At 43.5% G+C, this 25179-nt stretch overlaps 1 protein-coding gene and 1 long non-coding RNA gene across 7 annotated transcripts in view; one reads left to right on the forward strand and one right to left on the reverse strand.

Annotated features, from left to right (window-relative positions):
- Insig2 (insulin induced gene 2) overlaps nucleotides 1-5469 on the reverse strand; it is a 103651-nt gene extending 98182 nt beyond the window's left edge. For 4 of the 6 annotated variants that reach the window (XM_060371708.1, XM_021645477.2, XM_021645475.2 and 1 more), the window contains exon 1: nucleotides 5323-5469. The gene's annotated coding sequence lies outside the window, so the exon portion shown is untranslated. Of the gene's footprint in view, nucleotides 1-327; nucleotides 465-5322 lie in introns of those variants that run through there. The other 2 variants (XM_060371709.1, XM_060371707.1) reach the window with 2 other exon arrangements.
- Nucleotides 1018-25179, forward strand: part of LOC132649013 (uncharacterized) — a 33650-nt gene continuing 9488 nt past the window's right edge. Inside the window, exon 1 of the long non-coding RNA XR_009587401.1 lies at nucleotides 1018-1125. This is a non-coding gene — a long non-coding RNA (uncharacterized LOC132649013). The remainder of the gene's footprint in view (nucleotides 1126-25179) is intronic.

Below are 25179 nucleotides of genomic sequence, written 5' to 3' on the forward strand. Positions count from 1 at the left end.
ACAGCTGGCCCATCTCTGTCCCCAAACAGACCTCCAGGCTCGTCCTTCCCGCCGTCCTCCAGCCTTCTCCCACTCTGACAGTCTTCCTCAGTCCAGAGACCTCGGCACCCCCTAAAGCCTGCCCCCGGGCCCGCTGCCCCCTTCTAGATCCCGCTGACCTCTGCCCAGGTGAGCCGGGACCCCTCGCCCAGCAGGCCCCAACCTCAGGGTCCTGGGTCTCCCCACCACCCGCCACCAAGATACCCCGCCTGCGACGTTAACGCGTAAGCAGCTCCTCTTCCCGACCGCCACCGCAGTCCCCGGGCCGTCCCCTCCAAATGGGCTCACCTGCGCGCTGCGGGGAGCCCCCCAGTCCATCCCCGCCTCCGCCATCTTCAGGGACCGGCCCCCGGACCTACTCCCCTCCCACAGCTCCGCCCGGCCGCGCTGCGCCTGCGCGGCCGGCTCTGCACGCCGAAGGTAGGGCCGAGGCGCTTCCGGCTGCCGCTCGGCGAACGCCCTCTGCTCTGCCGGGACCGGGAAACTCCGGGCTGAGGCGGGCACCTTGTCTGGCAGGAGAGGCTGCGGAATCAGCTGCTGTTGCCCGACTCCGTAGTCAAGGGTTGGGACGGGTGCCTCGACTCAGCGGGCGGAGCGAGGGACTCGTGCGCGGACGCACGCACGTACGCGCGGCCCGAGACCCCGCCCTCTGTGTGGGCCTCAGTTGCAAGCAAGGTACCCCCGCTCTGCACTGCTGGCCTCCCGACTTCTGAAGTCTGCCTCAGTATCCTCCCTGGACACGAATTAAAGGCAACCCCCTCCCCCCATCGGCCGGGCTCTATAAAGATTTGCACCAAGGAACAAGCAGCACAAAACGTTATCACCTCTTAACTGTCAAAATCATATCCTTATAATGAGAGCATCCTTTTGAGAGAGGGTCACACAATGAAGCTTCAGCTGGCCTGAAACCATCTAGGAGACCAGGCTGGCCTCACTGACACCTGCTTCGACTTCCCCAGCGCTGGGACAGGATATGCCACCATGCCCCACTAAGACCTTCCTTTTAGAACAAGAAGCAATAATTAGAAAGTGGACAGATCTTTGGCGATTGTGCAAACGAGTTGTTTTGGGTGAGAAAAAAAAATGGTACATGGAAGCTTTGTTTTATTCCTTGAAAATTTAAAGAGTTCGAGTGGGGAAGTGGAGGGTGGATCTGGGAGATGTGGGGAAGAAGTAGGGAGTAAATATGAAAACATACTGTCTGACATCCTTAAAGAATTACATTTTCAAAGAAAAAACTCGTACCTGTGTACAAAGTGTTTTGATCATACTCCCTGCCCCCGCCCCACCACTACACCCTTCTATAGAGGGTTTTTTTAAGCCAATACCAAAGTCTGTCTTCATTACCTCCCCTTACTGGCTGTTCTATGTTCATTTGGGGGGCTTAGCCAAAAATATATTATGAATACAGTCTGATTACACTGGTCTGAAGGTTTTGTTGTTGTTGTTGTTTTTAGGAAATATGGGCCTAAGTAATTGCTATAATTTAGCAGGACAGTGTCGTCTGGTTAGATCCTTTTGTTTTCTTTCGCTTAGAACTAACAAACAATTGCATTTTAAAAACTATTTCTGGCCCTTTCATCAACACACTTAAAAAAACTAGATTTGGACCAGAAGTCTCAGCATGTATTAATATGACCTTTCTTGTATTTCTAATGTTTTTCTCTAGCTCTTAATTCCTGCAGGTTTTTATGCACAGTAACTGAAGACCTAGCCTAATTATAGATGAATTTTATAAGGAAATAATCATCTCTGTCAACTTGGCAAGATTTAGAATCACCATGGGAGCACCTCTGGGTGTGTCCAAGGAGTTTCTAGAAAGTTTAAGGAAGGAGGAAACATGTTGAGGTCTTGAGCTGCATGAAAAGGAGAAAGCTTGCTGACGTTGTGCATTCCCCTCTTCCGTACTGCATACTCCGTGAGCATCACACCGAGCCCCATGCCTTTCCTCTGGTGAGGGCCTGTGTCCGCCCAAAATGAGCCAAAATAAACCCATCATCCCTGGATTTCTTTTGCCAAATATTTCTTTTTCACAGGAACAGTAAAATCTAAAACAAATCAATGTCAGAATATGACTAGGGTGCTGAAATCATAGTTACTTTGGATTGTTCTGCACCACTGGATTGCTGGTGAAGATTTTTTGAAACCTCAGTGTGTCTCGGCACTGACTGCATATATGTAGTCATGTCCAGTCAGTCCACTTTTCTAGGATTTTGTTTTTATAGCTATAAAGTCAAATAATGATTCAGTTAATTTTTGTTTTGTTTTTGGTTTATTTGTTTGTTTTTGAAACAGGTTTTTAATTAAATTTTTATTTTTTTATATTAATTAGAGTTTATTCACTTTGTGTCCCAGCTGTAGTCCCCTTCTTTCTCCCCTCCCAATTCCACCCTCCTTCATCTCCTCCCAAGGACCATTCATGGATATAACCCCTGCTCAGATGTAGCCCATGGCAGTTCAGTATGCAAGTGGATTTCCTAGTAAGGGGAACAGGATCTGTCTCTGACATGAACTCAGTGGCTGGCTCTTTGACCGCCTCCCCCAGATGGGGGAGCAGCCTTGCCAGGCAGCTGAGAACAATGCAGCCAGTTCTGGTGAGACAGGATAAGCCAGGGTCAGATGGAGGCGGAACTCTCCTACCCATGGACTTGGAGAGATAGGGTTTTTCTGTGTAGCCTTGGCTGTCCTGAACTCACTTTGTGGACCAAGCTGGCCTCAAACTCACAGAGATCCAACTGCCATTGCCTCCCAGAGTGCTGGGATTACAGGCATGTGCTACTGTGCCCGGCTGGCTGATTCAGATTATTTTTAAAGTCCTTTTAACTACTGGAAATATCAGTGATTTGATAGGTCTGCTGCTCCCCTACACTGATAATGGTCCATATTGTTTGATCTTTCAGTGGAACAGACCATTGGGCAAGCTAAAAAGAATAAAAGTTGTAGCTAAATACAAGCAAACATCCACAGAGGTCATTGGAGGGGAGACACTGTTGTTAGACTTAAGGGTAATATTATCTATGGGCTGATGCTTCAGTAAGCTCAATTCTAAGTTTCTGAGAAGCCAGCACTCGGAAACTTTACCCAAATTAAAAGCATCCAAACATTAAAACTACGAATATGGCAATTTTTCTATTCAGTAACTGCAACCCCAAATACTAGAAACTATCTTATCTTTTGTGGCATTTTGTTTGTTTGTGGTCTTATTTGAGACAAGATCTCACTATGTGGCCCTGGCTGACCTGAAACTCACTATGTAGACTAGGCTGGTCTTGACTTGTAGAAGTCCTTCAACCTCTGCCTTCTAAGTTCTGGGGTCACTGAGGTCATGTGCCTGTATCACCAAACTTGGAGGTTTTCTTTTACCGTGTTTTAATGTGAGATACTGCTTTTGTTTGGTTATAACCCTCCAACCCAAGGTTTATGTGCTGATATATGCCGTAGTATCAGCTGCTGTAGTAGAGCCTTTAAGAGACAGGTGAGGCCTAATAAACAGTAATTAGGCACTGTGGGCTCTGCTCTCGTGATGCAGTGACTGAAGACTGGCATGAGTGGATTCATTCCCTGAGAGCAGGTTGCTATAAAGAGAGCAAGCCTCCTGCCCTCCTGCACTTGTCCCCTCTACACTGTCCACCATGTTGTCACATAGGTAGAAGGCCCTCCCCAGACTCAGCCAGCCTGGCCAAGTGGTGTTGGATTTTGAGCTTTCAAAACTGTGAGCTAAGTAAAAATCTCTATAAAGAGGACCCAGTCCTAGGTATTTTATTATAGCAAGCAAAACAAACTAACTCAGGTACATATAGGTAAGGGACCTAAAAGAAATTTGCCTCTTTGATATTATAGGAAGACCCATTTATTGGTTCTTTCATCCCTTATACAAATGCAGCCTGATCAACTGGCAGACACCAGGCACGGGGCCTTAGGAAAAAAGTAAAAAGACAAATTCTCTTCCTTTTTGCTGTTTACATTCCAGTGGGAGAAGCACCATAAATGGTTAAATAGATACGTAATAGCAATTGAGATAAGTGCTGTGTTAATTATTCCTCCCATTGCTGTGACTAAACAAACACCTGACAAGAAATGACTGGGGTGTGGGGTGGGGGAGCAGTTTATTTTAGATTACATCATAAGAAAGGTCATAGTCCAGCATAGTGGGGAGGGCAAGGAGAAAGGAGCACGAGTCTGCTGATCAGATTGGAGAAGGGACAGGACCAGCTTTCTCCAGCAGGGCTCCACTTCCTCAACAGCACCACCAGCTGGAAACACGTGGGCCTGGGGGGAAGGGAGGAAATAATCAAACCATGGGTGCTAGAGAGATGTGCCTTGAATGAAAGGCGATACCTGGAGACTAACTGTGATTTTAAGTTCAAGTTGGTAAAGGTTGATATTCAGAGAGGAAAAAAAGCAACAATTTAAGGTTGTATATTAGCATCATTAGTGGCCCTGTATTGTGTCAGGTACTGTGGTGTGTGTGTGTGTGTGTGTGTGTGTGTGAATGTGTTTAGTGCATGTGTGTACATGTATATTTGTGCATGTGTTGTATGAGCATATGTGTGTAGGCAAGAGGTTGGGCAAGAGGTTGATACTTCGTGTCTTCCTCATTTTCATTCGACCTTATTTTTTGAGATAAGGTCTCTTACTCAACCTGAAGCTCATGAATTTGGCTCACCTGCCTGACCAGCAAGCCCTAGGGATCCTCCTGTCTCTGCCTCTTCAGCACTGGAATTATTGGTACATGCCACCATTCCCAGGTTTTATATGGGTGACTCAGATTGACCTCAAGCTCTTACACTTCTGTGGCACTCACTGTATTACTGAGCCTTCTCTACAGCTGTTCAGTTCACTCTTACATGTGTCCAAAACCCTTTGAATTAGATACCAGAGTAATTCTCAACCCTAACTGTATATTAGAACCACCTGTAAATTTATTAAAGTGCTGTTTGTGCTGTGTTTGATATCTTTCTAGGATGTTAGCTGTACCCTCTTCATATTCCAGTTAAATTGGACTGAAGGACAGACCTGGGCCCTTTTAATAAAGTTCTTGTATAATCCTAATAGATTCCTAAAGAACCCCCAATTCAGGCAGAATTCGGAAGCACTGGCTTCATCTAAATCTGCCTAGCATCATTTGGTAATAAAATAGCAGAGGAAGCAGAAACTCAACACATATCTGTTCATTCCAATGCCTGTGTTCTTAGCCACTCTGTACAGTCCTGCCAAGAGTTGCATACAGTAAGCAGCTAGAAACTCACTAAGACACAAAAATAAATGAGAGAGAGCACTTACCTTCAATAAATTTATCTAGGGAAGCAGAGGTTTCGGTAAAGCAGGCCAGTCCAGCTCACCAAAACAGATACAAGCAAACTGAGAACTCCCATTGAGATCAGACATACCCTGTTTTAATCTAGATTGGTGTGGAAGGTAACCAATGGCAGGCCATGAAGGAAGGCAGGATTGCAGATGTCATCTGGGAGATTGTGCAAGCATTCACTGAGGCAATGGCAGAGGTCACAGAATTGGCAATGCTCTCTGACCACTGATGTGAAAGTGACGAAAAGAACTAAGTGGAAGTGGCTTCCAAGTTCTGAGTCAGAGAAGTTCAGTGGAACAACAGTGTTGATTTAGCTAAAGAGTTGACAGTTGAGTTGGGGCTGAACAACTTCAAAGGACTTTGACTGTTCAGATAGAAATGTCCTTTAGAGCAGTGGAAATGTGAATCTGTTACTCAAGTGAGCAAATATGTTTAGAAATTAAGATCTTAAGATGACTCAATTAGTACAGCTTTTGGCTTACAAGCATGGGGGTCCAAGTTCTGTCCCCAGAACCCACGCAAAAAGCCACATGTGATGCCTTACAGTGTGCTTGCAATCCCAACAATGCGAAGATGGAGACAGGTGGATGACTGCAGCTTACTGGCCAGTCAGCCTAGCTGAATTACAGAGCACCACACCAATGAGAGACTGTGTCTAAAATCAGCAATGTCAAAAGCACCTGAGAATTAATGACATTTGAGGATATCTCCTGGCCTCCTCATGCACATACACAAAGAGAGAGGGAGAGAGGGAGGGAAGGAGGGAATGAAGGAAGGAGGGGGACAGATAAAGCCATGACTTGCACAATGTGTATGCTACATATGACTTTTTTTAAGAAAAATATATTAGGGATAGAGAAGGAAAACTCCTGATCTTGCCATACTGTAATATGTCCATAAGATTATTATCTATCTGCAGTGATAGTTAACAGGCATCTCATGATTACCCATGACAAGTTTTAATACTTCCCGGACTGACCCTGGGAAGGCTGTACACTGAGTAGATGATACATAGCCATAGAATAGAAGTATCAGGCCTTCTTTCCCTCCCACAATCCCCTGAAAATAAATATTTATTGAGACTAGAATCTCAAGCCCAGGCTTACTGACAGGAGTGTAGATGAAGGGTTACTTGCCGGTATGTGAGTGACTTCAAAGCACTCAATTTGCATCTCAATTAGATCAACTTTGGTACCTCCTAAACTTCCTGTTTTTAATTTTCTATAAAGTAGTCTAGGTTGCTTGGGCCTAAAATACCTATGCACTAGAGCCATTTGAATGATTTTCTTTCAAATTGTTCTATTTGTTTTTATATGTACATGTGTGTTCCTGCTTGTGAGTGTCCACCATGTGTATGTGTAGTGCGTGTGGATGTCATAAGTGGGTACTAGATCCTCTGAAGTAGGAGTTACAGGTGGTTGAGAGCTTCTGATAAGAATGCTCTCCTAGCCACTGAGCAATCTCTGCAGCCCTTGGAATGTTTTGTTCTTGCCTCTCCCCACAGTCCGTTGTGTTACCTTTTTGTGGGCACAGACATCTGTGCCCCCCCCACCATACGGCACCAATGACAGACCAGAAGTATGGTTCTACCAGAGTTTGACTTGGTAAAGCAGTGAGTTTATTGGGCTTGCTTACAGGAGCATAAATGAAGGGTTACTTCCTAGTACGTGAGTGACTTCAAAGCAGCAACATCGCCTCCACTTGGATGTTGACTTCCCATCTTTTGTAACCTCTGGCACTTTCCAAACGGAAGAGGCCATGTGCAGCTAGGCCAGAATATCATACAGCTGGCAGGGAGGTGGAAAGGGTTGGCTGAGATCCCCAGTGAGGGTCTAATGGCCCTCTCCATCCCCTCTTTTATGAGGGAATGTTTTCCTACTGCATAACACATTCCAAGGAGTTAATGTATAATTCTCAGTGTGCTTGTAGATAAAACTTTACCCATGGCCTTAGTGTGTTTCAAACACTTTCCTAACTTGGTCATAAAATATACCAAAGCTCCCTGATTTAGGAGTTACAAAATGAGCTGGTTTCATAACAAGGAAACTTATGTTCTTGGATGAATCTTTGATAAGTATATAAAATCATCAGATGTTCTCTGCAATACCTGACCTTAGTCTTATTTGAGCTACAAATTAGACCACATCCTAATAAACAGTGAGGGAAAACACAATGAAAATGGCAGATGTACTCATAAATTGATCTGGTCACAAGCAGGCAACCCCAGTTGAATTTCATGATCATGTGGTTCCAGTCTCTGAGTATTACTAAGATCAACACTGGCTACAGAAAAAAATAAAATAAAATAAAATGAGAAACATGTATTTGAGGGCAAGGGTTGGAAAGCAGGAACAGTGTGAATCACCACGTTCTAAAAAAAGAGGGTGGTGAGGGCATTTACCCTTTAGTGTTGTAATTCGGATGTTTTCAGATCATTATCTTAGGAAGCATTGGTAAATGGAGTCAATAATTAAAGTCGCATGGTCCTTGGGAGGCCTAAGATTATCACTCAACAAAAAGAGTAAACAAAGCTCAAAGGAAGGTAGGTCATCGTGGATGAGCAAGCAAACTCTAGCAAGAAGTCACTGAAAGAAGGTGACAGGAAGATTATCTGTTGTAAACTGAGAGGCCATGACAGAGACCAAGAATACAGAGCTCACGTTAGCTGTAATTACCAAAAATAAAATAAAATTAAATTAAATTAAATTAAATTAAAAAAAGCCTGTATGTTTTGAGATCAGAAAAACATAACAAGGTGTTCTCTGAGAGGTTTCTGACCTGCCCTTTGGCTGTACCGTGGCTTGATCTCTGGGTACACAGCCTTTAAAAGTGAAGTCACACCATGGGGCTTGCAAAGTTTTCAGGCCTCTCATCTCTAGCTGAACCTAAACTCTTACTGGGCCAAAAAAATAGACATTATCCATGTGTGTGGGAGTGTGCACAGAACGCACACTTTGGGGAGGCCAGAGGTCTATGGTGTCTGTCTCAGTCAACCTTCACACTCTGTGTGAGACAGCATTTCTCACTGAACTGGACATCACCAGCTGCCTAGATTGGCAGGTCAGAAAACACCGGGGGGAGGGGGGGCCCTCCTGGCTCCACCTCCCTGGCCTGGGGTTGTGGCCACACCTTACTACACCTGGCATTCCACGTGGGTTCTGTGGTTCAGACTCAGGTTCTCATGCTGACACCACAATCTCTTTACCAATTGAGCCATCTCCTCAGCTCTGTCTTTATAAGAGACTGACAGAAGTGGGAGAGGGTTTCCTTTCCTTTCCGATTCTATATGAATCTATATAAAGTTTTCACTTGATAGCAGACAGAGTGCACGTACGTATGATCCAATAGTTAGATTTCCCCCGAGAATATATGTAAAAGCCAGATGATGTGATGGACATAGCTCACATCACAGAAACATAAAGACTTGGATTTAGGTTTGCTCTGGGATTTGGACTTGCCTCAAACAGAAATCTACCGATAGAAATAAAGAAAATATGCGGAAATGATTTTGAGTTGAACTCCCTCGGAATTTGAAAATCATCACCTTTTAAAAAGAATAGAGATTCATGTTTTGGAGAGAACTGAAAAACAAATAAAAACTCAGACTTTTTCAACACATATCTTAGGTTTATTAAACAATTTAGTATTGAACAATCAGAAAAGTAAAGAGGGCTGAGTTAGCTTGCGGGTAGCCTGGGGAATCATGGGAATACTTTATACTCTCACACATTTCTTACATCCTCTAGATTCTCAGATCTCATGGCTCCCCTGCTGTTTTAGAGATTTATACCCTGCCCTTCCAGCCCTATACAAGGAAGGCGTGAATTATGCACGAGGCTGCACTCATTCGGAATCAGGCACATCTAGGTCCTAGATGCTGTTCTCCACAATCGGCTGATTCCAAGCCAAGTTACTGGACATCTCTGATTCCCCCTTTTCTTTATCAGTGAAGTGTTTCCTCTCCCCCACAGACTCTAGTCACTTCCAGCGAGGGAGTCTTTCTCCCTTTACTTCAGCGTTTGCTTTCTTCAACAATCCTTCCTTAGACAGTCGCTTCCAGAGCAAGCACCAGATTTTTATCCTGGATATTTCATGTAATACAGTGCCTCATTTTAGAGGCTTTTTAAAAATGAGTTTTAAAGTTTATTTTATTTGTGCTGTACCTGGATGTATGTCTGTGCACCATCCATGTGCAATGTCCAGGAGGCCAGGAAAGGATCTCAGATCCCTGGAACTGCAGTTACAGGGTTGGGAATCTACCACATAGAGCTGAAAATCAAATCATGGTTCCTGAAGACTGCCAAGTGCTCTTTATCTCTCCAGCCCATAAGAGCATTTTTGACAGTCACATCCCACTTTAAGTTGTAGCAAAATGTCCGTCCTCTCTTTGCCTTTCGGGATGGGGATTAAGCATTTTAGTCAGGGTCCTCCCTCCTGATTAGTATCTTTAGATGTACAGATTTTAGTTGGTTTATCCTCTATTATATGTCTGTATGAGTGAGTATATACCATGTGTGTCTTTCTGCTTCTGGGACAGCTCACTCAGGATGGTCCTTTAGAAGAAGAAGAAAACAGGAAACAAGTTAGGAACCTGCCACAGAGGGCCTCTGAAAGGCTCTGCCCTGCAGACTATCAAAGCAGATGCTGAGACTTATGACCAACTGTTGGGCAGTGTTCATGGAATCCTATGAAAGAAGTGGGGAATAGTAAGAGCTGGAGAGGACAGGGTCTCCACAAGGAGAGCAACAGAACAAGAAAATTTGAACACAGGGGTCTTTCCAGAGGCTCATACTCCAACCAAATACCATGCATGGAGATAACCTAGAACCCCTGCACAGATGTAGCCCATGGCAGTTCAGTGTCCAAGTGGGTTACATAGTAATGTGAAGAGAGACTGCCTCTGACATAAACTGATTGGCCTGCTCTTTGATCACCTCCCCTGAGCGGGGAGCAGCCTTACCAGGCCACAGAAGAGGACAATGCAGCCACTCCTGATGAGATCTGATAGACTAAGATCAGAAGGAAGGAGAGGGGGACCTCCCCTATCAGTGGACTTGGGGAGGGGCATGTGTGAAAAAGGGGGAGGGAAGGTAGGATTAGGAGGGGAGAAGGAAGGGGTTTATGGGGGATACAAAGTGAATAAAGTGTCATTAATGAAAGTTAAAAAATAAAAAAAGATAAGCTAACAAGATGTTAAAATCAGATAATTCTTTAACTTTTTATTGATTATTTTTCTTTTCTGTGTATGGGTGTACTGCACTGAGGCACCACAAAATACAAGCATTGCTTACTAGTCTCCTTTTACTTTGCCTAAATTCTCATTTTTCATATAGCTCACTTCATTCTGGATACTAACATCAAATAGTCTAAAAGGCTTAAGTTGCCACTCTATCTTGAAATGTGATTGCTTGTCTATTTTCTGTTTGAATTCATCCAAGAACATCTTCTGAATCCATTTAGACTTACCAGGTGTTAAAAATTAAACTTTGAATTTACTTAATTCCTTTTCTTAGCATCCTTGTAAATGCAGTACCAGCAATCCTTTTCTTCTGTCTACACTGCCTGTTTCACACACACACACACACACACACACACATATACTACACACGTGGGTGTCTGTGTGCAGTTGATTTACTACTTGTAAATGCTTGCCTCCTTTGATAAAGCGTGATGGAGTAAAGGTCAGACAGACATCAATTTTAGTTTCTGCTATCTTTAAATATCTGTATAACTTGAAAAAGTTTTTTTTAATTCGTTTAACCTCAATCGTGTGTGTGTGTGTGTGTGTGTGTGTTAAACAATGATGACAGTGAAATTAAATAAAAGGATATATGTAAAGAATTTTGGGATTGTAGAGATACTTCATTAGATAAAGTGCTTGTCTTCTAAGCATTAGGACCTGATTTGAGAATACATATATGAAAAGCTGAGGGATAGCCTGTGCTTGCAATTACAATGCTGGGGAAATGAAGTTACACAAATCCCTAGGGAGTACAGGCCAGACTATGTGGCGAGTCCTAAACCAATGAGAGACCATGTCTCAAAAACAAGTGTATAGTCCTTGAGGTGTGACCCCTTAGGTTGTTCACTAGAGCCCATATGTATATGTGCCCATACACATAAGCAACTATACATAAGACCATGAACACAAGAGATTAGCACATCCATTAAACGGTAATTTTTTAAATTACTCACCTCTGTCCTCTTAAGAATATTTTTATTTATTTTTTGAGAATTTCATACGCACATACAATGTATCTTGAGTATATCTACACCAAGTTTGCCTTCCCACCCACCACAGACACACACACACCCATTAACACATTCCTCTCCAACTTTCACTCTGTCTCCATCTTTAAGCCACTGAGGCCAATCAGTGTGAGTACGCTCTCACCGTTATGGGGTTGCCATTGGGACACGGGAAACCCACCATACCCCTAAAGGAAATGGCTCACCCACCCTAGCAACCATCAACACCAATAGCTCTCCAGCCAGAGAGGTCCCTCCTGAGCCCACCTCCTGTCCATACTGGAATTTTGATTGCTTTGTTCTTGCTGTGCTCATGGGTGCAGCAGCTCTGGTCTGTCCAGAGGACAGCACTTCACAGCTCTCGGCCATGTCCTCCAGCTCTTACAGTTTTTCTTCCCCCTCTTCCAGTGTTCCAAGAGCCTTGCCAAAGCTGACATGAGCACTCACCCGCCACTAATTCTCAGCATTTAGACCAGTTATGACTTCATCTCTAATCATTTTTATTAGAAACCACAAAAACCTCATTCTGTACATAAAGCATAAAGCACGGCTCTACAAAAAACATGGCTCTACATAAAACATGGCTCTACGTAAAACATGTATCTCACAATAGCACATGTTCTTTGTGACTGTTGTTTTTTTTTTGTTTAACTTTATTCACGTTTTTAGTAACATCTACCGGATTCATCCCATGCCTTCATTCGTTATCTCCTTGTGTAAACTTCCCAGCTTCGCTAGGAAACCAAGCCCAGACATGCCACATACAGACTGCACACTGCTCCCGCATTGAACAACCTGACGTCAGAGGCAGTCCAGCTGATTTCTCTCTGCCATCAGCTGTGAGCTGCCTTCCTAAGGGAAACTAATGTAGAGGAATGTGGCTTGTCTAGAATGGTTGCACTGCTTGCAGGTGTATAATTAGTCACTAGTCAGGGTGTAAATAGTCCATAAATTGCTTTATTTGTTCATGTAAAATGCTCTGCAGAAAGAGGACGTGTTATAGCAGCCAGGGCTGAGCATGAGAGATAAGGCATTGTGGGAAAGAACAGGCAAGAGAGGCAGCACTCTCCTGTGTCCCTCTGCTGGGAGGGAGCTTCCAGGTCCTCACTCCTCATTTTCTGAGAACATTGACTCCCCTGGGTGAAGAATTTAAAGGACAAATTACCACTCTTCTGAGCGCCAAAGCCAGCCATAAGCTGAAATTAAATCATATTATAAAGCCCTATGAGAAACCAGAGGAAGGTTCAGAAATATAAAACTGAGGGAACCCAGAGCAAAGTATGAAATATGACTCAGAGCTGTGTCCTTGTCTCTCAGTGCTGATGAAGTGGAAAAAAAAAAAAAACCAAACACTATCCCTTGCAGACTGAATGGACCACTATCAAATAGCCATTGCCAGTACTTGGCAGTGGCTGTTGCGGTGATTTTAATTCCAGTGGGGTATTGGAGGCAGGCAGAAGTGACAATGTTGGGTCAGCTTCACGTCCTTGCTCTGTAGCTCATAGCCGGGTGCCCTTCAGCCAGTCGCCTCCCAACTGGGGCCTTCATTCCTGAATCTTCAGATTGAAATAAGATGAAACCAAATTTGTGCTTTCTATTTTTCCCCAATCAGCTCAGATGATCATAAGCTAATAAAAATATTTCACTTAACGTGCAGAAAACAGGAGCTGGCTCAGAAGGTAAAAGCATTTGTTGCTCTTCCAAAGGACTGGAATTCAGGTGTAGGCAACTTGCAAGAAACTGTATTACCAGCTCCAGGAAACCTTATATCCTATTCTGAGGGCACACCCCCTACACACACAAACACACATACCACATAAATACAACTTTTAAAAACTTAATATAGAAAATAATTTAGAGATACATAGCTCAGGCAGTATGGTGTTTTCCTAACATGACTGAAGCCCTCAGTTTCGTTTCCAATGCCATAAGCCCAGTACTTAGGAGGTAAAGGCAAGAGGACCAGAAGTTCAAGGTAACCCTCAGCTACATAGCCAGTCCAAGGCTAGCTGAGCAATGTGAGATCCTGCCTCAAAATAAATTGTGGAAAGCCCAATATGTTAAAAAAAAAAAAAAAGTAAGTTTAACTAGCACAATCATCTGGCCAGGAAACCATCCCCCAGGAAGGCTGGTTCCACCTGAAGATATGTCAAGGAGATGGGAGGAATAATTATGCCCTTAATGAGATAATGCTTTTTTCCCTCCCTGAAGCCCCTCCTTCTGCAGCTGCTCACAGATCTCCCCTGATAAGCCAGCCTACTCTCCTGAGTTATAACTCAAAAAGAACAAATATTCTGAGTCTACTTTCAATTTATTTAATCAAGAAGACTAAGGAACCACAACAAGTCCCCCATGAAAGTGTTAGGTTTCATTGCGGCATTTTTAAACACCTTTCTTTCTGCTTCCTTCTGCTTCTCCATTGCCCTTCATTGTTGAGATCCCCACCCACAGTACCCTACTCCACGTGTCATGCAGATCTTTTTGCTCCCTCCGCAATGCTTCCTTTCCCCTCCTATGGTCTCCATTACCATTTCATAACCTATGTCAGCATCCACTGATGTACATACTCATGAACATTAATCCAAAGCTAAGATACAACATAGGAGAAAACACGGGATTTAGAATATTGAATATCCTTTAGTTCTCTGAATTAAAAAGTATTAACATAATTAATCAGAATTAATCTTAATTGGTAGTAAATATTAATTAACATCAGTAGAATTAATAAATTCTTTGAATTTTTCATTCACACACATCATGTATTTTAGTTACTTTCACTCCCCACTTTCCCCCCAAATACTCCTAGATTTGCTATCCAACAAATCACTGCTCCCAGCTTTATGTTCTGTTTTTTTCTTTATAACTCAGAAAGTCCAATTTGTGCAACTCATCCATTGAAACATGGTTAACCTACCAGGGACCACACTCTTAAAGAAAACCTGTATTCCCTTCCTCATCAACTGTCAATAGCTTCTCAGCTAGGGGTGGGGCTCATAAGCCCCTCTGCCTTCCATGCTGAAATGTTGGCTGGCTTCTTCTTGATTCACATTTTGTGCAGGCCACGGCAGCTTCTGTGAACTCATGAGTGCAGAGGTCCTGTTTTGGTCAGAAGACACTGTTTCACTACAGTGCTACCTGGCTCTTACAGTCTTTCCACCCCCACCTCCCCTTTCTGCAATGGAGCTTGAGCTCTTGGTGGGGGAATATGCTAAATACTCATAGATATTCATTCTCTGTACTTTGACCAGTTTTGAGCATTAACCACTGGCCACTGCACAAGGAGACTTCTTTTTCATGAAATCTGAATGCTGCACTGGTTTGTGGGTACAGAAATGCAAATTTAGGGGAAGTTTGATACTATGTCCATTTAACAAAAATTCTAGGAGTAGATTCACCCTGAGGCCTATGATCCCCCCCAATGATGGTTCATTGGCGAGATTTACAGTATCAAGCAGTTATTCCTTGCTATGGAGTAGGCCTTCAATCCACTCAGAAAGAGATTGGCTGACCCCATAAAATTCATGCCATTGTTGTGCCCATGGGCATAATTTGCCACATCAGTTGCTCTTATAGCTCATAGGGTTCACATCTGGGTAAAACTTCTGAGAACTTTTTCTCCCCCAGAAACTACATGGCACCCTTGCATACCATAAACTAACCAATGGGAGAAAGCTTCTTGGTCTGCACCACCTCAATTTCCCCAAACTTCATGATCAAAGTTGGTAGGATTTTGGGTTGGCGGGGGGGGGGGGGCTTTTTACTTATTTGTTTGTTTTGTTTTTCCTTGTTTGTTTTTTAGCAATATGGTCTTAACGTCAAATTCTAGTCAGCAACCAAGAGCATGGCAACATCCTGTATTATTGTGGCGAGCAGGTGTCTGGAACATCCCTGACCAGCAACTTGAGGGGAGGTATTCCAAACCTGGCACTGGGATTTTTATTTGACAATTTATGGCATCTGTTGGGAGCCTGTGTAGGATAACCACAATTCAACTTTTCTATGAATATATACATTTATGAAACTTATAAAAAGTAGGCTTTCATGTAGCTTTTTCAAATGTCCTTACTGTTAGTCATTCCTTCCCCACCCCTTTCTCTGCCTTGCCCTCCCATTCCTCTCCCAATTTAACATGTCTTCCATTATTCTTCTAACCCTTTTGTATCACCCATATTTTATTATGTCCACTCCCTTAGGATATTTATTTCTCCTTACTGCCAGCATCCCCTTTCTAGTTGCCTATATTCTATATTCTCCAAGTTAAACATACATGGAACTAAAAGTGCAGTGCTAGGATCCACTTATGAGAAAATGTCATAGTTTTATTTCTCCTTACAGCTGAATAAAAGCCAATTGTATTTAAGTACATTTTCATTATCCATTCATCAGTTGGTAGACTTTAATCTGTGTTTTAATGGAAACTATGTCCATTTAGCAAAATTATAGCAGTAGATTCACCATAGGTTCTTGGCTGTATTGACAGTATTGGGCATGTGTTTCCTCCGTGGGAGTGGGCCTTAAATCATGGGAGTGGGCCTTAAATCCTGTCAGAAAGAGGCTGGTCAGCACCATAACACCCATGTCACTATTGCATCTCTGAGTAGAACCTGCCACACAGGTTGTTATTGTTTTCGTGTCCTCAATGAACGTGAATGAGCAGGGTCCCTGTAGTGGAACTTGAAGTCCTTTGTGTATCGTCCCAGGATACATAGAATGAATCTATATCTAGGTTTCTAAGGAATGCCACACTGACTTCCACGGTGGCCACACCTGTCTGTCACCAGCAGTGCCCGAGGGATCCCCTTTCCACACATTCTCACTAGTACCTGTTGTTTTGTTGTCTTAATCCCTTGGGTAAAATGAAATTTCAAGTCCTTCTAATTCTCATTTTCCTAGTGGCTGGTGATAGTGAACATGTGTTAAAATGTGTCTTTGCCACTTGAATTTCATTTGAGAGCCCTCTATTCAGTGACTTTTAAAAATTGAGTTGTTTGCTTTCTTGGTGCCTAGTTTTTTGAGTTCTTTGTATATTCTAGAAACTAATATTCTGCCAGATGTGTAGCTGCAGATATTTTTAGAACATTTTTTTTTTCTTTCTTAGTCTTGGTCACCTCTATTAATACATTTTTCCTGAGCATCGGCCTTTACTGCCTCAAAAATGTTTCCTTAATACTTCTTAATAAGGAGCCAGGAGATATAGGAGCAACTTCAGAAACAGAAAGCATTAGCATTTTATACTACCACATTGTTTCTTCACACTGCTCTGAGAAGAGAGTGTTCAGGGACTGAGAGGATTAGTACCACCCAGAGCCAAGTAGGACTTTAAATATTTAAGATTGACCTCTGAGGAGGAAATTCACCCTGCCTGTGCTGAAGTCAAATTCCAAATACCTCATCATGCTGCCCGGATAGAGGGTGGAAGGATTGTGAAACTAAACTGTTCCTTTATTTAGTCGCTGCCAAGAAAGAACATTGGTAAATACCCGGGCATCCATTCTGCTGCCTACGTGTCAGGTGGCTCTAAAGCCAAGAAAATGTCTACAGAGCAAATGTTGTTGTTGGATGCTAAGACGTAGATCTCTGGAAGATCTGAGGCACGTTCTCGTTCTGGCATAAGAAGTTTAACTATGTCATCATAAGCTAAGTCTCGTTAGCACTTTTGCCATGACCAAGCAGAGGATCAGGAAACTGAAGCCCTAAAGTTCAGTAATGCTGTTGACCTACTAACCTAACTGATAAAGGCTACATCAAAGTCCACAAACCAGAAAGCTCAGCCAACTAGAATATCCCAGGTCTTTGGATTTATTAGATAATAAAATTTCAAAGGGAGAAATGTAGATACAAATAAAGATACAAATAAGGAAGTACATAAATGGATGATAGATAGATAGATAGATAGATAGATAGATAGATAGATAGATAGATAGATAGATGATAGATAGATAGATAAGCTGGTAGGCACAGAGATAGAACCAGATGTGAAAAGAGAAAATTAATGTCATTAATCCATAAAAGAAAAGCACCTATCATTCATTCAGTGCTATATCACTTTTTATATTGCCTGCTTGTGGAGTTCTTGGGTACTGTCAAAGCTCCTTTACTTTCCTTCTCCCTTACCCGTCCCTCTTTTTTTTTCAGATAGTTTTCCTCCTTTATTTGCTTTTTGTTTTTAAGACAGAATTTCTCTGTTTAGCCTTAGCAAGGCTGTTCTTGTTAGTGTTTTGGAACACACCTGCTTCTGGGTTACCCAGAAACCTATGATGTTGTCATCATGTGTCGCCAGCCAGCCAGGTGGCCACACCTGGAAGACGTGGTTATTGTGCCTCCTTAAAGGGTCTACCCCGACACATGGTCGCTCTCTTACACTCTTCTCTTTCTCTCTCTCTCTCTCCCTTGGGGCGCCCCCTTTCCCCTTCTCTTTCCCCCTCTCTTCCCCCACCATGTCCAGCTACCCACTTCCTCCGTACCCTTCTAATAAACCTCTCGCAGAGAATATCAGTTGTCCTCCTGCTTCTTCTTCTTCTTTATGATTAATAACAGTTTTGAAACTTACTGTGTAGACCAGGCTGGCCTTGAACTCACAGAGATCTGCCCACCTCTGCCTCAAGTGTTGGGATTACAGGCATGTACCACCACACCCAGCTGATAGTCTCCCTCTTAACCTAGAGCTAAGCAGTCTAATCTGGATGGCCAGAGAACCCCAGGAATCTACCTGTCTCTGCTTCCTAAATTCTAGTATTACAAGTGCCCACCACCATGCTTAGCTGATTCACATGGATTCTTGGCATGGAACTCAAGCCTTCATGCTTTCAAGGCAAACACTTTACTGCCTACAGCTCACTGCTATCTCTTTAAATGGATGCTTTTCCTCTAAACCAAAGAACACTCACTTAGAATGCAGTCTTTGCATTAGAATTAATTATTAGGACTTAGGGACTGTTCTTGGCTTTTCTTAGTAGTGAGAAGTCAGTGAAAACTTCATGCTGTGATAGAAATGTCCTTTGACTTGCATTTGAAAGCGTTACCTTTTTAAAAGATACTTTTAGGAATAAAGGCCTCTTTCAGTGACTATTACAATCTAAACATTCCTTAAGGCCCACTTGAAACCTGACTTTGACTTGAAACTTTTTTTCTGGTGGTCTTTGAGCCTGACATCCTTCCTTCTCTGAATTCCTATTAGAGTGTAATCTAGTGCTTTAACTTTGTTGAAAGGTTTTTTAGAGATTACAGTTTCATTTGGAGTGTTTTGTTGTTTGTTGCTTGCTTGCTTTTGAAATAGGGTCTCTTGTATTCTAGGCTGACCTTGAATTCACTATGTAGCCAAGGATGACCTTAGGCTTCCAAGCCTCATGCTTCCACCCCCCAGGTGTATTCCCGGGTTGAACACACAGCTTCCAGCATGTTAGACAATCGCTGTATCAGTTCCGCTTCGTCCCAGCCCTGTTTCATTTTTAAGCTAAAACCTAAGTTTTCTTTGAGAAAGCACCATCACATTAGACATATCTAAAGAAACTCATAGAAACAAACAAAGGCACAGAATGGTAGAAAACAGCCTGAGATTGGATGAAGCCTTAAAGTTGATACCTAGAGGCCCTCCTGTTTTTATGAGTTGAGTAATACATTGAAAACAACTGAGAATTTCTTCCAGAAAGGGACACTAACCTTTAGACTTTGACACTTTCTCTTCCCTTCCACAATCTAAGTAAACATCGGCACCACAGCTCCCTTTCTGTGCTCAGAGGGCCTCTCCTTCTGATTTGGGTTGAACAGCAGAATTTGAGGTGACAGAAACTTGTCTTAAACATAGACAATGACTTTATAAATCATTAGCTCTGCAGCTTAGGAAATAATCCAAAGAATCCACAGGTGGAAATTGCCTGTACCACAGTAAAAAGTTTCTGTACAGCAAAGAAAACAACAGAGGGAAGAGAGAAGAGATACCCTGCAGGGTAGGATAAATGAAAATTTGCTCGCTGGTCATCTGCCAGAGATTATAAGAAACTCAAAAATCAAATGCCAACAGAACAAATAAGCCAGCCAGTAAGTGGGCAGGCCAACTGAACAGCTGTGTCTCGAAAGAACAAATGGGGCTGGAGAGATGGCTCAGCTGGTCAAGGGCCTGCTGGGCAAGAAAGAGGACCTGAGTTCCATCACTAGAACCCATGTGAAAACCCGCACAAGGTGGGGCAGGACTGGGGGGTTGGGTGGTGGATACGGTTGGATCCCCGGGGCTCACTGGCCAGCTAGTCTACTCGCTGAGCTCCAGACCAACGAGAGATGACATCTAAAGCTGTCCCCTAGCCTCGACATGCAGGCACAGATGTAGACCCACATACACACAAAACCATGCATGTACACACACATAGCATAACAACAGCAGCCAATGGCCAATAAACACTTGAAAATGTCCTATGTCTTCAGCCATCATGGAAATGAAAATCAAAAGTAGCTTGAGATTCTATCTTATTCCTATCACAATGGCTATACGTAAAACCCTCGCAAAATAACGGATGCTGTAGGAAGGAGAGTGGTTGGGGAGAAACTCCTAGATATAAGCTAACAGACTGATTTTTTTTTCCTTCCCTTTATTCTTTTAAACTTTTATTTGTTTATCTGTGTGTTTGTTTCCCAAATGCAAGCTGTGGAAGTCAGCACTCTCCCTCCACCACATGGATATCAGGAATCAAACTCAGAACCTCAGGCCTGCCAGCAAGCTCCTTTACCTGCTGAGCCATCTGACAGGCACCAGACCTCGCTTTCTTGACAGGGGTGGTTTAATTTGGAATCAGCTAACCTCATCTGGGAAGATGATCTTTCTTTCTTAAGTAAAACCAAAGTCTTGACTTTAAAACTTGATACATGTTTCAAATATACGTTTTAACATTTGCAGATGTTAATATTCAAATCTCTCAGGCCCACCCCTGGAAAGAAAATCTGCTGTCTCTTATGACTTCTACCAAACCTCTGAACTTGTCCTGCTCAGCAGTTTGCAATTTGTGGGGGAAAAAAAGTCTTCATAATAAAAACTGAAGCACTGGAAAGTGGGGACCACACTGGTGTGTGTGTGTGTGTGTGTGTGTGTGTGTGTTCGTATAGCAAGTGTGTGCAGGGGTGAGAAGTCGATGTAGAGTGTCTTATTCTAGTACTCTCCATATGTTTAAGACAGGGTCAGCTTCTCTGGCCTGGAACTATGTGTGTAAACCAAGCTGGCCTCAAACTCATGAAGCCTGCCTCTCCAGTGCTGGAATTAAAGGCATGTGCCACCATGCCCTGGAGCCAGGTCTCTCAGAGGGCTGGAACTCACCATTCAGCCTAGCTTGCTGGCCCAAGAACCCCCAGAAATCTACCTACCCATCTACCCATACTGGGATGACCGTAAACACACCTGAGTTTTTTTAAATTTATATTTATTCTTTTGAAAATGGCATGCCTTTAATCAATTTATCTTGATCTTTCGCCTCCTCCAGTTCTCCTCAACCTCCTATCATATCCCACTTCCAACTTGAAATCCCCCCTTTTTTAAATTTTTATTTCAAACTTTATAAATTAAAAAAAAACAGCCCGCTGAGTCCAATTAGTGCCGTCCTGTATGCGTGGGTGTGGAACCATGCACTGGGCATGAGCAAGCCGCCAGTGGCCACCCTCTTCTCCAGGAGCCATCAACAGCTCCTCGGCTGCAGACTAGTCGGGAAACCCTCTGCAACTTTTCGTCGTCCTGACTCAGCAATGGGGAAGACCACTGACGTCTCTTCTCCCCACGCAGCTTGCATAGGGCTTTCCAGCACTATGACAAGGTCCTGTTATCATGTTATGGTAGGCAACCATTGCAACGGCAACAGCCTGGATGGTCTTTGGTGCCTCTGGGGCCTCTTTGACCAGTAAATCACATTTACAGTTACACATGACAGTGAGATTTCCATTCAGTAACACATTTTTCTGTGAGTGAGATTGCTCACTAATTTGAAGTACTTGAGTTCAAACCCCCTGTAAAATTACATTTTCAATACATTTCAAAGATTACAAAGCAGTGGGGTTTCATAACGCTTCCTTGTATGCCCTGAGTTTCGGTTAAACGGCCCCCTGTCCTCATCCCCACTTGAACATTTATTCACAGTATTCTCCCCGTGTTCTTTCACATTGCATGTGTTGTACAATTCACTCACTAAATTGTTTTTATTTGGATTGCAAGATCATAGGTTCCCAAGTGGCTCTTCAGGTACAGTTCATTTTGGTTAAGCCTTCCGCTGCCCCTTCATTCCCCTATCCCCACCGCTCCACACCTGCTCGAACACATCTGTCCACTGTATTCCTGCCCTGTCTTCCATTTTTCCCAACACTCCGCTACCACCAGCAGCAGCAGCACAGTCTTCTGCACAAGGCCTGCCCACAGCTCCTGGGATTTTGCTGGAGCAGCCTCGCCCCCACACTCTCCTGCACCAGGCAGGGAGCTCCGCTTCTCCTGCCTAGGCCTGCAGATGTCACGGTGTTAAACCCCCACTCCTGCTGCTCAGGCCTGCCTATACCTCCTCGGAACGTCTCTCCGGGTGCCAGTTTCGCCAAAAGCTTTTGGGAATTTTGTGGCAGGAGTCCAGCTCACACGGCCTCCCGCACCTGGCTTTTTATGTGTGAGTTGGGAGTACAAGCTCAGGTCTTCATACTTGCACAGCATCTCCTCAGCTCTGGGACCACGCCTTTTAATCTTCCGTATGTCACCATCTACAGGCTTGACTCCGGCTCTGCCCACGCAGATGCTCGGGAAATACTCACTAACTGAGCGTTTTTACGATCATGGGTAGAAAGACGGCATAACGCAAAACACGGTTTTTCCTTCGCCTGAGTCACCCAGGAGCACCATTCTCACTCGGAGATGACCATGTTTCAGAAAGAGTCTCATAAAACACACAATTTAATGAAGCCATCTGGGAAGACGGTCGCCGAATAAACGCAAGATACTGACATTAGCTAGCTACTTGGGGAAGAGCCATGTAAATTAAGGCGCAGCCTAGCTCCATAATTCAAATCTACTCTTGATATACAAGGTCTTTGGATGATAGACTTTTTAGACTGATATTTCTCACAAGTCCAAGGCTACGGTTTCTCCATTCCTTGGCAATTTTGCTAGCTACTTTTGCAGAGCAATTTTTTATTCACTTTTTGAGGAATAGATTATATATATTTTTAACAGTTTGTCAGCATCGACTGAAAGTCTTAGAACAGATTTTTAAATGCGTGTCTTCATTGCATTTGTTCATAGCTTCTCTTCTTTATAAGCAAGAAATGCTACAAATACGTTAAGCACATCTTTCTTGCTCGAATAATTATGCAGAGTGCTGTGCAGGCATTGAGCAGCCTAATCGATTAGGCTGCCTTCCTCTCATTTGTATTCTTCTATCACAAAGGTGTCTTCTCCTGCTGAGGTTATCCTGAAGGCTGCTCTGCAAGGAACGTCCCAGCACAGTGTGTTCCTTGTTAACCGGTGGTTCTCTGGAAGACGGTTGCTAAAAAGGTTCCATAGCAGGGTTCACCAGAGAAACAGAACAGAGAGAATGAATGCATACTACAAAGGAGAGTTAATAGATGGGCTTGCACCAGACAGGCCTGAGTAGTTCAACATCGGCTGTCAGGATGCTGGAGGGACTGTGAACTGAGAAGATGTTCAGCCCATGAGGAGGAAATCCCAACAGCCCCTCCCAGTCTGGAGCTGGAGGCCTAGAAGATATGGGCAGGATTGCTGGTCTTTAGTCTTCATTGGAAGCCAATGAAACTGGTCTGATGTCAGCAAAGATTAGCAGCAGCAATAGCAACAGAGTAGACACGTTTTTCTGCAAGAAAGTAGACAGGCAAAAACAACCCTGAGTTTTCCATAGACCTCTTCGTGTGTGTGTGTGTGTGTGTGTGTGTGTGTGTGTGTGTGTGCTTGTCTGTTTATGTACTACATGCATATAGTGTCCTCAGAGGCCAAAAAAAGGCACTGAATACTGTGGAGCTGGTTACAGCTGGTTATGAGATGCCAGCTATATAGAGAGGTGCTGGGAACCTGCTCTTCCCTGCTCCTCAGATCTCTAGATCATTTAGAATATTTTATACGGGACCATCATTAAAGGAGTTGCACACTCTGAAGGAGGTCTTCTCCCCTCAGTCCTTCCTGAAAATGTTCACCCAGAGGCATTTCTCAAGTGATTTAAGAACCAAGTTGGTAATCACGCTCAAATCACAAATATGAGTTCAGTCACACCAAGAGCGCACCATGATAACATCTTGCAGGCTCTGGCACTCCTGGTCCTTCCTATAGTCTGGGACAGAAACGGAATGCATTCCCTGTCTTTGGCATACTACCTTGTGACCTCTACTGAAGAATTTTTCATTAGCACTGAGGCTACAGCTGCCACTGCCATGTGAACTGATCTTTCTGTTGGCACTGCCCATCTGCCCCTCTGCCATATCTGCAGAAGAAATGGGATGCAGTATTTGAGTCAACCTGCCATAGGTACTGAGTCCATGTGGCCCATACTATCCCCACACACCCTCCTCACACATTTACCAGATTTTACACAACTCCATCCAGTCACATCATTCTTCCCAGAGATGGGTAGACATTCATGGACATGTGTTAGCATATTTGCTTATCTACTTTATTGGGTTCTTATATCTCTATCTCCCTTATGAACCTTATTCCACCCTACACTAAGTAGGAGAGACAGAAATATAATGGGGAGAAAGGGCGTTGTGATCTTTTTAAACTAGTTCTGTTGATTAGAGGTAGTGAGTTACTTGGAGCAAGTCCAATCTTGATCTCATCCGGTTACCTCCAAGTTCTCCTCCTCCTCCTCCTCCTCCTCCTCCTCCTCCTCCTCCTCCTCTTCCTCCTCCTCCCCTCCTTGTCACTTTCCTGTCAACCACTGTGCTGCCTCTCTTGTGGCTCTGGTCATTTTATACCTTCTCTAGAGTCCCTAGAATTAAACTATCTTCATCTGGCAGAATCACGCCCCAGCCAAGGCACACCCAAGGCAAAATAGTCTGCTGCTGTGGACAATCTGAAACAGTCCCACAATCCACACCTGAGGTTAAAACAAAAACATGTTTACATAACATAATTGGGTTTTTTAAGACACCAAAATTCTCACTATAGACATGCTCTGGGTTTAATGTAGTAAGTTTTTTGGCCCCGGGGACTACACATAGGGTTTACTTGGAGCACGGATATAACGAGGAGTGGAGGTACAGAGACAAAGAGCCAGTGTGCACAATTCTCCTGGCTGATGAAGGGGATGTCGATGTCTTTTCTGGTTTGAATGTGAAGTGTTGCTCACAAACTCCTATGCTCAAATGTGGTTGTTTTGAAAGGCTGTGGAATCTTTAGAAACTAAAGCTTTACTGGAGCAAGCTTGTCGATAGGGGCAGATTTCCAGGTACATTTATGCATTTGGAGACCAGAGATTTTAGGTGTCTTCCACTATCATTATCCATTACCCACTGTTTTGTTTATTTGTTTTGCTTTTGGCTTTTTTTGTTTTGTTTTGTTTTGTTTTGAGGCAATGTACCGCAACAGAACTGGGGCTCACTGGTTTTGGCCAGGGATCCACTTG

Source organism: Meriones unguiculatus, chromosome 18 (genome assembly GCF_030254825.1).
Source record: "Meriones unguiculatus strain TT.TT164.6M chromosome 18, Bangor_MerUng_6.1, whole genome shotgun sequence".
In the NCBI taxonomy this organism is placed as follows: domain Eukaryota; kingdom Metazoa; phylum Chordata; class Mammalia; order Rodentia; family Muridae; genus Meriones; species Meriones unguiculatus.